This window comes from Solanum verrucosum, unplaced genomic scaffold (genome assembly GCF_900185275.1).
Source record: "Solanum verrucosum unplaced genomic scaffold, falcon-dt-bn FXZP01000210.1, whole genome shotgun sequence".
Classification (NCBI taxonomy): Eukaryota; Viridiplantae; Streptophyta; class Magnoliopsida; order Solanales; family Solanaceae; genus Solanum; species Solanum verrucosum.
Genome location: NW_026020045.1, coordinates 4,207,267 through 4,216,100, shown reverse-complemented (window position 1 = coordinate 4,216,100; position 8,834 = coordinate 4,207,267). Strand labels below are relative to the sequence as shown.

The 8,834-nt window shown below is 33.6% G+C and overlaps 1 pseudogene; it reads left to right on the top strand.

The window, feature by feature from the left end:
• The first annotated feature begins 1,981 nt into the window (after positions 1–1,981).
• Positions 1,982–8,576, top strand: LOC125821766 (2-alkenal reductase (NADP(+)-dependent)-like; annotated as a pseudogene).
• Positions 8,577–8,834: the final 258 nt, after the last annotated feature.

Sequence of the window (8,834 nt, the reverse complement as noted above, 5' to 3'; positions counted from 1 at the left end):
GTTGCTCCCCTTGAGTTTGGGGCGTGACAACAACTTGAAAAATTAGGGGTACCAAATATAAGAGCAAAGAAATGTTAAAATAGCAGAGGGAATCAATAGAACAACAACTCATTTATGAAGATACAATCAACTAATGAAATGTTACCTCAGTTTTATAATCATGGCAGACAATCGTAAGGTACCAAATTGGAGTCTTTAAATAGTTGTATTAGCTCCGCTGAAGCTCAACCTATTAGGGACGAAGAAATGGATACCTACCGATGAGTAAATCGCATGAGGGATCAACACAACAAAACAACAAATTAGATCTACAGTGACAACCAGTTGAAGGTATTTATACCTTAATCTGAGAATCAATTTTGGCAATGGATAGGTTCCAAACAGTCTTTAAATAGTGGTATTAGCTTCTATGGAGCTCAACTTGTTAGGGATGAAGAAATGGATACTACTTGTGGTCATTTCTATGGTTGTTTCTATAGTTAAGAAGATCGATAAGTATTTGTGAGAGATTGATGTTGGCTATCGGTGACTTGGAATCCCTGATCTAGTGGTTGAAGAAGTCTTCATTGAGTATGAATTCTTGGTGTTCGTGGGACTTGTGAACGCCCAAGGTGGATCTCTACTCGACCGCGTGATTATGTTACCAACATCAACTCAGCTTGCAGATATCTCCCATGGCGATTTCCCAAAGTCGCAAGAGCTGCTACAATGACTACACTTTCTATTTTTGTTTTGTTGATTGTCTTTGTTTAAGTTTTAGTAATTGCTTTTTTAAAATTTGGGCTTGGGGTCACTTTTGGACTCAAGTCATGTAATTTTTGGCTATTCTCAATAAATGGGCTCGACCCAATCCTTTTGATTAAAAAAAATATTATAGTGATAGGTGAAAAGTTGAGTAATTGAATGTGAAGACTTTTTTGAGATATTAAAAATAAAATAATTAAATAATGAAGGAAAAAATTGTCAAAAAAAGAGAAAAAAGATAAATATGAATGGAGGCCATAGAGAGGTGTCACACCACCTTTTCTATGTTTCTCCTTTATATAGATATATAAATTTAAGGTTTAGAGGTAATTTTAATTATCTAATTATAAATAGTTGATAAGTTATAAGCGCTAAATTAGTTGATTATAAATAGCTGATAAATTATAAGTGTTGAAGTTTTCGTTAAGGTATAAGAGATTGTTCGGTAGCTGATTAGGGATATGCAGATTTTAGTAATGCAAGAATTAGTTACGAGAGAATTTATATATTATTTTATGCAGCTATTAGTTATGTATGGATTAGTTACTCGATTTTTTTTATCTTACATAAAATAATAAATAGTTTTCCTCATAATTGAAACATATATTAGTTATCTGAGTTTTTAAATTGAAAATCAAACACTGTATTAATTTTATACAAAAATAGTTTACCTCCTAACTAGCTATCAAACATGATATTACTTATGCGGAATTTAATACAGACATAACTCACCTTCAAACCAACTACCAAATGACCCACAAAGTGTTAAAGCATTTTTATTACTGAAATTGATCTTATAAATAAATAGTTTATGTATTTATATTTAAATAGAAAGGTTGAAAATGCTATAAACTAGGAATATTTTAAAGGAAAAATTCTTTTGGCCAGAAAATTTGGCCAGAATAGTATTCTATATATGTTATTTTACCTTTTTGAATATTTTTATCCTTTTAACTTTAATATTTTTTTAATTAAAAAATGAAAAAAATTAATTTATTTTAAAATAAATAAAATATTATAGACTTTTTAAATTTTTGACGAAATTGTCTAGCCATTTAGCATTACCCTATTTTAAAGTGTAATAAATATACCCTGAGTGGCACAGAGAAGGACAAAAGAAATTGAGAAAAATGTGATGACACTATTAAATACATATCCTAGACATTATTATTAGCAATTAAATGGAGTAAGAATAATTAAAGAAGTTTGCAGCTGTATTTGTTGAGGTGGCAGGCGGTAGTTGTGGTTTGACTATAGGCGGTGTACATTTGAGTGAAAAGAGAGAAGAAAAGAGAGAGTAATGGATTCAAGCATGATGTTAGCTAACAAGCAAGTTGTGTTGAAGAATTATGTTGAAGGGTATCCAAAAGAGAGTGATTTTGAGTTACGAAGTTCAATGATAAGTAGCCATATTCCACAAGGATCAAAGGGTTTATTTGTCAAGAATCTTTACTTGGCTTGTGACCCTTATATGCGCCACATGATGTCTCATCATATATCCAACGATGTTCCTTTACTTGCCTCATTCAATCCTGGTTCTGTAAGTATATTTTTCATTCCTCATCTTATTTGTCAATGGTGCACAATTTCAGTGATATGTCGCATTTCAATTTTAGGTAATTATTGGACTTGGTGTGGCAAAAGTTATTAAATCCACAGATGCAAATTTTGAGGAGGGGGATTATATACGGGGAATGACTGCTTGGGAAGTCTATACTTTGATTCTTAATACCAATGGACTTTTCAGGATCAAATATACAGATGTGCCTCTCTCATACTATGCTGGAATTTTAGGTATCAATTTCCTAATTACTCCTCTCTCCCTTGCTTCCTGCTTATGCTCATTCAAACAATTACTCATCAGTTACTTTGACTTGACACCAAGTTTAATAAAGAAAGAAAGAGACACTTTTGGTCTAAAATGAGTCATACATATTTGTGTGACTAGAAAATCATTTATGAGCATTTTAAAGTTAAATTATTACTAATTATAGAAATGTGTCATTATTTTTGAAACCGAGGGCAATGGCAGTGCCGAGATTTTCAGTAAGGGGTTCAAAATCTGAAAAAATAGACACACGAACTAGTCGAAGGGGGTTCGACATCTACTATATATACCTAAAAAATACTTTTAACCATGTATAAATAATATAATTTTTCGCCGAACTCCCTACTTGTAAGGTGGCTCCGCCACTGAATGGGGGAGTACTTCACTTCAAAATCTATTGTTTATTAGCCCAATTGAAAATTTCAGATTGGGTTTTGCAAAAATAGAATGGACAAATTGCTGATTGTTCTTTCTGAAGAATACACGTGAAACAATGAACTTACAGGTATGCCAGGACTTGCAGCCTATATTGGTTTTAATAATCTATGCTCTGCTAAGGAAGGGGATGTAGTTTATGTCTCATTTGCAGCAGGAGGAGTTGGTCAGCTTGTTGGACAATTTGCGAAAATGAAAGGTTGATATGTCGTTGGCAGTGCTAGTACTGATGAAAAGGTAATATTTCACTTTTGCTTTTCTATGCAACTGCCCATTATTAATGATGTGTTTTGCAGGTACATCTTTTAAAATCACAACTTGGCTTCGATGATGCTTTTAACTACAAACAAGGAAATGATCTTGCCGGAGCCTTGAAAAGGTGATTTCTTTTATGGCCCAAGAATATCTGCATTATTTGTTTGTTCTTTTGACACAGAGACACATACAATAAGCTTAGATTAGATCTCATTTATAGACAATGTTGAATTTAATTATCAAATATTATGAGTCTGAAAGTAGTAGGTTTTCATGTCAAGTTTGCTTTAATGGAAGAAATACTGTTAATTATGTCTTGAGTTTTCCCTTGTATATTTAGGAAACCCATTATCCTTATTGGTTTAGGAAACCCATTGCCCTAATAGATTTGGGAAAGAAATATATATTGTCTTTGTAGGATTGAGAAAATCTTTCTCTTATCGGTTTGAGACTACTTGAAATTATGAACAAGGCAAAATAGATCGTGACCTCCCCAAACTTGTCAAATTTTATCCGGTGTACACCCAAACTTTGCGTTAGCTTAATTATCCCCCTCAACTTGGTAATTTGATAGCCACAACCCCCTAAAGGCTGACAACCCATGGATGTGTGACACACGCGTTGCCATATGAATTTTTTTGTCCATGTGCCTTTTGCTTTTAGAAAAATTCCATTTTTACCTTTTTAGTTCACTAATTATTTAAATCATCTTTTAGGGTCAATTATGTAGAAAAAAGTAGAACAACAATATTTTGACTATGATTTTTTTGTTTGGCTAAAGATAATGATATTCTAATCAAGGTCAGGGAAAGAAGAATTATTCAGTTAGAAAGAATAATAATCGCAACCAAACAAAAAATAAATAAAATTTCAACCAAAAATACCTGTTTCAATTAATAGAGCTAAAATAAAGAAAGTTCCAACTAAGTTTTGTGAATTTGGGTCTAGAAAAAGAAAAGAAATATGTAGTTGAAACAAATAATGATTGCAACAGAAAAAGAATAAAAGAAACATTTAGAATAAAATATGCTTTGTATATTAAGAATAATATATAGAGAAATACAATTGAAAAAAACAAATCATTATATTGACTATGTGGCAATTAAATAGTTGAAAATACCCACTTGGAAGCCGATTTTTTTCAAATATTCTCCCCTTTTCATGCGCCTTAAAGAGAGTGGATAACACTCTTCGCCACATCAACGTCTCGGAAGGTCGTGACTATAAAATTATCAAGTTCAAGGGGCTAACTAGGCCAACGTAAAGTTTAGGTGTGCACCAAATAAAACTAAATCTATTCTGCCTATATAAAAGGGCTGTAGTTGCGGATTCATATGATTGTACCCTTCTATTTTGCATAATGAAAAACTCTCTACTTCTTCCTCGGGGATTAGGCTTAGCGAAATCTCATTAAATTTTTGTGTTATTTTTCTTTTTTATTTGTTGTGTGTGTGTTTGTGCGCTAGTTAACGCACGATATTTCTGTAACAATAGCAAGGGTTAAGATGACTTCATCATCTTTAACAAAGTATGAGGTAGAGAAATTTAATGGTGGATCTAGTTTCAATCTATGGAAAATTAGAATGAGACTGTCTTTAGTGTTACAAGGGTTATGAAAGACAATTAAAGAGGTTTTTCTAAAGAGATGAAAGAGCCAGAGAAGACAGAAACTTTAAAAGGAGGATTTTGAGTGCTATCTTCTTGAGCATTATATATAGCCTTCTTTGGAGTAGGAAGATATATATTCTACGAAATTGCTGATAAAGCGTCTCTACCTAACAAAGAGGTTGTACAATCTCCATATGAACAAATGTAGATTGGTTAAAACTCTCCTTGATGAGTTTAATTTAATCATAGTGGACCTGAAGAACATAGATATCAAAATAGAGAGTGAGGATCAGGCCTTGATCATGTTATGTTTCTTACCATCATTTTATAATGCATTTGTTGATACGTTGCTATATAAGAAAGGCAGTATTTCACTAGATGAAGTTAGTAATGCACTAAAATCTAAGGAGTTTTATGAAGAGCTTTCTGGATAACAAGACTGAGGGTGAGGGTATTATTAGTAGGGGAAGAACTTAGTAGAAAAACACCATATTGAAGTTTAGAGCAAGGAAGCAGGACTGGTATGAGTGCGCGGAGCAGAGTCACTATAGAAGAGATTTTCCTAAGCTTAAGGATAAAATAGGGAAGTAGAAAGTTGTTAACTCTACAAATATTGTTGACACTAGAACCAATTCTGATAACAATGACTATATAAGGGAAACTTGTGTTGTGAGTTTTAGTCATAGGCATAATTTCTTGGTTTTTCATTCTGGTGCAACTTATTATATGTGTCTACACAAGAATTGATTTGCAACTTACAAGCAAACAAATGAGACTGTCTACTTAGGCGATGATACTCCATTAGCAGTAGAGGAGATAGGTAACTGAGAATGTTTGATGATATTATCAGAAACATTGAGTGTTGATATGTTCCTCGAATGAAGAATAGTTCGATTCTCTCTCAACTTTGGATGATTAGAGATATAACTTTCATTGAGATAATGGGAAACTGAGTTTGTGTAAAGGGTCCATGGTACTCATTAAGAGTAAGCTACATTCTAGATAGTATTATCTTCAAGCCAGTGTACTTGAAGGGGAAGCAAATGTAGCTTCTCAAAATAGTGATATGAATTAGTAAGGGGAAGGAAATGTAGCTTCTCAAAAAAGTGATCTGAATCAGTTTTAGTTGTGCCAATTGCACATGGTTGTACGAGTAACAAGAAACTTTCTTTGTTGAGCAAGCGAAATTTGTTGGGTGGCCACAAAAATCAAGCTTTGAATTTTTCTGAGCATTGTATCTTTGTAAGCAAACAAGGGTGAAGTTCAACAAGGAGGCAATAAACAAGACCAAAGACAAGTTAGACCATATACATTCAGACTTATGGGGTCCAAACAAAGTTCCCTCAAAGAGTGGTGCCACGCATTTTATGTTTTTGATTGACGGTTACTCAAGAATAGTATGAATGTATTTTCTGAAAGAAAAAATGAGGGATTGCGAACATTTGTTAAATGGAAGACGATGGTTGAGAGACAGACAAAGAAAAGTTAAGCATCTTTGGACCAACAATGGGTTGGAATTTTACAACTCAGAGCTCAATGATTTCTGTAGAAGAGAGGCATAATGTGATACCATACTTGTGTTAGAACAACACAACAAAATGGTGTTGAAGAACGTATGAACAAATTACCTCGTAATAGGGCATGAAGCGTGCTTTCACACTTGTGTTAGCAAGTACTTTTGGGATGAAACAATCAATACAACTTGTTATTTGGTCAACAGATCTCCATCCACAACAATTGAGTTCAAAACTCCTTCTAAGGTATGGCCCGATTTGCATTATTCAAATTTGAGAATATTTGGTTGTCCTGTTTATCTTCATATGATGGATGACTAAACTTGATCCGCGAGCAAATAAGTGTATATTTCTAAGGTATGCAACTGGAGTGAAGGGTTATAGATTGTGATGCATAGATCAGAAGACTCCAAGGTTAATGGTCAGTAGGTACATGTAATGAATATATCTCACTGAACAGTTAGAGGAAAAAGGCAATAGCAGAAACAGGTTGTGGTGTCTGTGACCGTGTAAAGCTAAAAGTTGAATTTCCACTAGCTCAACTCAGAAGTTCAGGAGCGGAGGAAATGGAGGAGGTGCAAAACCTTAATCAAGATGATAATGTTGATGCACCTATACAACAACAACCGAATAACATTGCAACATGCATCGAGAAGAGAGTGATCAACAGACTGAAAAGGTTTGCAAATGTAGTGGATGGAAATCTTTTTGGATATGCAAATCTTGTTGAATTTGCTTTGTCAGTTGCATAGACCATTGACATGCTTGAGTCTACTAGCTATGAATAGGCTATTTGCCTATTTCTAATTCAGAATAAGATAAGTGGGTAGTGGGTTGGTGCTATGGGCGAAGAGATTGAGTCTCTTCACAAGAATCAAACATGGAAGTTTGATTCATTGCCAAAGGGACAAAGGTAGTAGATCACAAAGGGGTTTGTGATGCGAAGAAAGTGTGTACACATGATAATCCGACTGATATGATGACCAAGGTAGTCACTATTAACAAGTTTAGGCATTGCAAACTTGATTGGTGTGTGTCGTACTTAGTAGAGCCCTTTCGAGGGATAATGGCAAGATAGAGAGATGCTGTTCCTATTAATAAAGAGAATTCAAGTCAAGGGAAAGATTTGTTAATGATGTATTGCATTTTTTCGTTGTATATTTAGAAAATTCATAATTTATATTGGTTCAGGAAATACATTGTCCTAATAGATGTGGAAAAGAAAAACATATTGCTCTTGTAGGTTGAGTAAACCTTTCTCTTGTAGATTTGGGATGCATATATAAGGGTTGTAGTTGGGGATTCATATGACTATACATCTTTTTTCTTTCATAGTGGAAACGTTCTACTTCTGTCTCGTGGATTAGGCTTAGCCAAACCTTGTTAAATTCTTATGTTATTTTCTTCTTTATTTGCCTTGTGTGTGATTGTGTTAGTTAAGCTACGATATTTCCGTAACAGAAACTCTTCACAACATTACTTTTCTGTGGAATGATTTATTTTTTCGGTTTGCAAAAAGGCATTTACTAGAGGGTATTGACAAATGCTGAAATTAATTATTGAATTTTGTGAGTCAGAAGCAAGTACTTTTCTATGTTAAATTTGGTTAGGTTGAGAAAAAAATTATTTTTCTGTGGAGTGACATGTTTCTTCATCTGTCTCTCATTGCAAAATGAAGGACTTTCCAGACTTCAGAGCGCATTGATAAATGTTTAAATTTATTATCAAATTTTATGAGTTTGAAACATGTAATTTAGTACTCTGGAATGATGTGCTTCTCTAACTGTGTGTTTGCAAAATGAAGGCATTTCCCCAAGGGTATTGATGTTTACTTTGAGAATGTTGGAGGAAATATGTTGGATGAGGTGCTTTTGCACATGAACCTCTATGGTAGGATTGCAGTTTCTGGGATGATCTCTTAGTACAATTTAAAGAAACCAGATGGTATCCACAATTTGTTTTGTCTTATCTCAAAGAGATTACGAATGGAAGGTTTTTCTGAGTTTGACTTCCGGCACAAGGTTCCAAGTACCTCGAGTTTGCTATTCAGCTAATAAGAGAGAAAAAACTGCTTTTTGTAGAAGACATTGCTGAGGGTTTAGAAAATGCTGCATCAACTTTTGTTGGTATTTATCATGGGAGAAATGTTGGAAAGCAGATTATTCAAGTTTCAACTGACTAAGAACTTGAAGAATTTGGGTGAAAACAAAAAATACTGTGTTTCAAAGCAATAAGCTGAGGATATTGATTTAGTCCTCTTTTTGAGTAAATTGCTATATTATTTATTTTTTGTGGTGAAAACGTTGCAGAGTTTCAAAATAGACAGTAATGTGTATTTTAGAAGCACAAAAGTAACTATGAAAATTAGTGCTTAAAGGCTAAGATTGACTAGGATTTAGGTTTATCTCCCATGTAATAATTGATTGAAAGATCATATGACACAAAGCCTT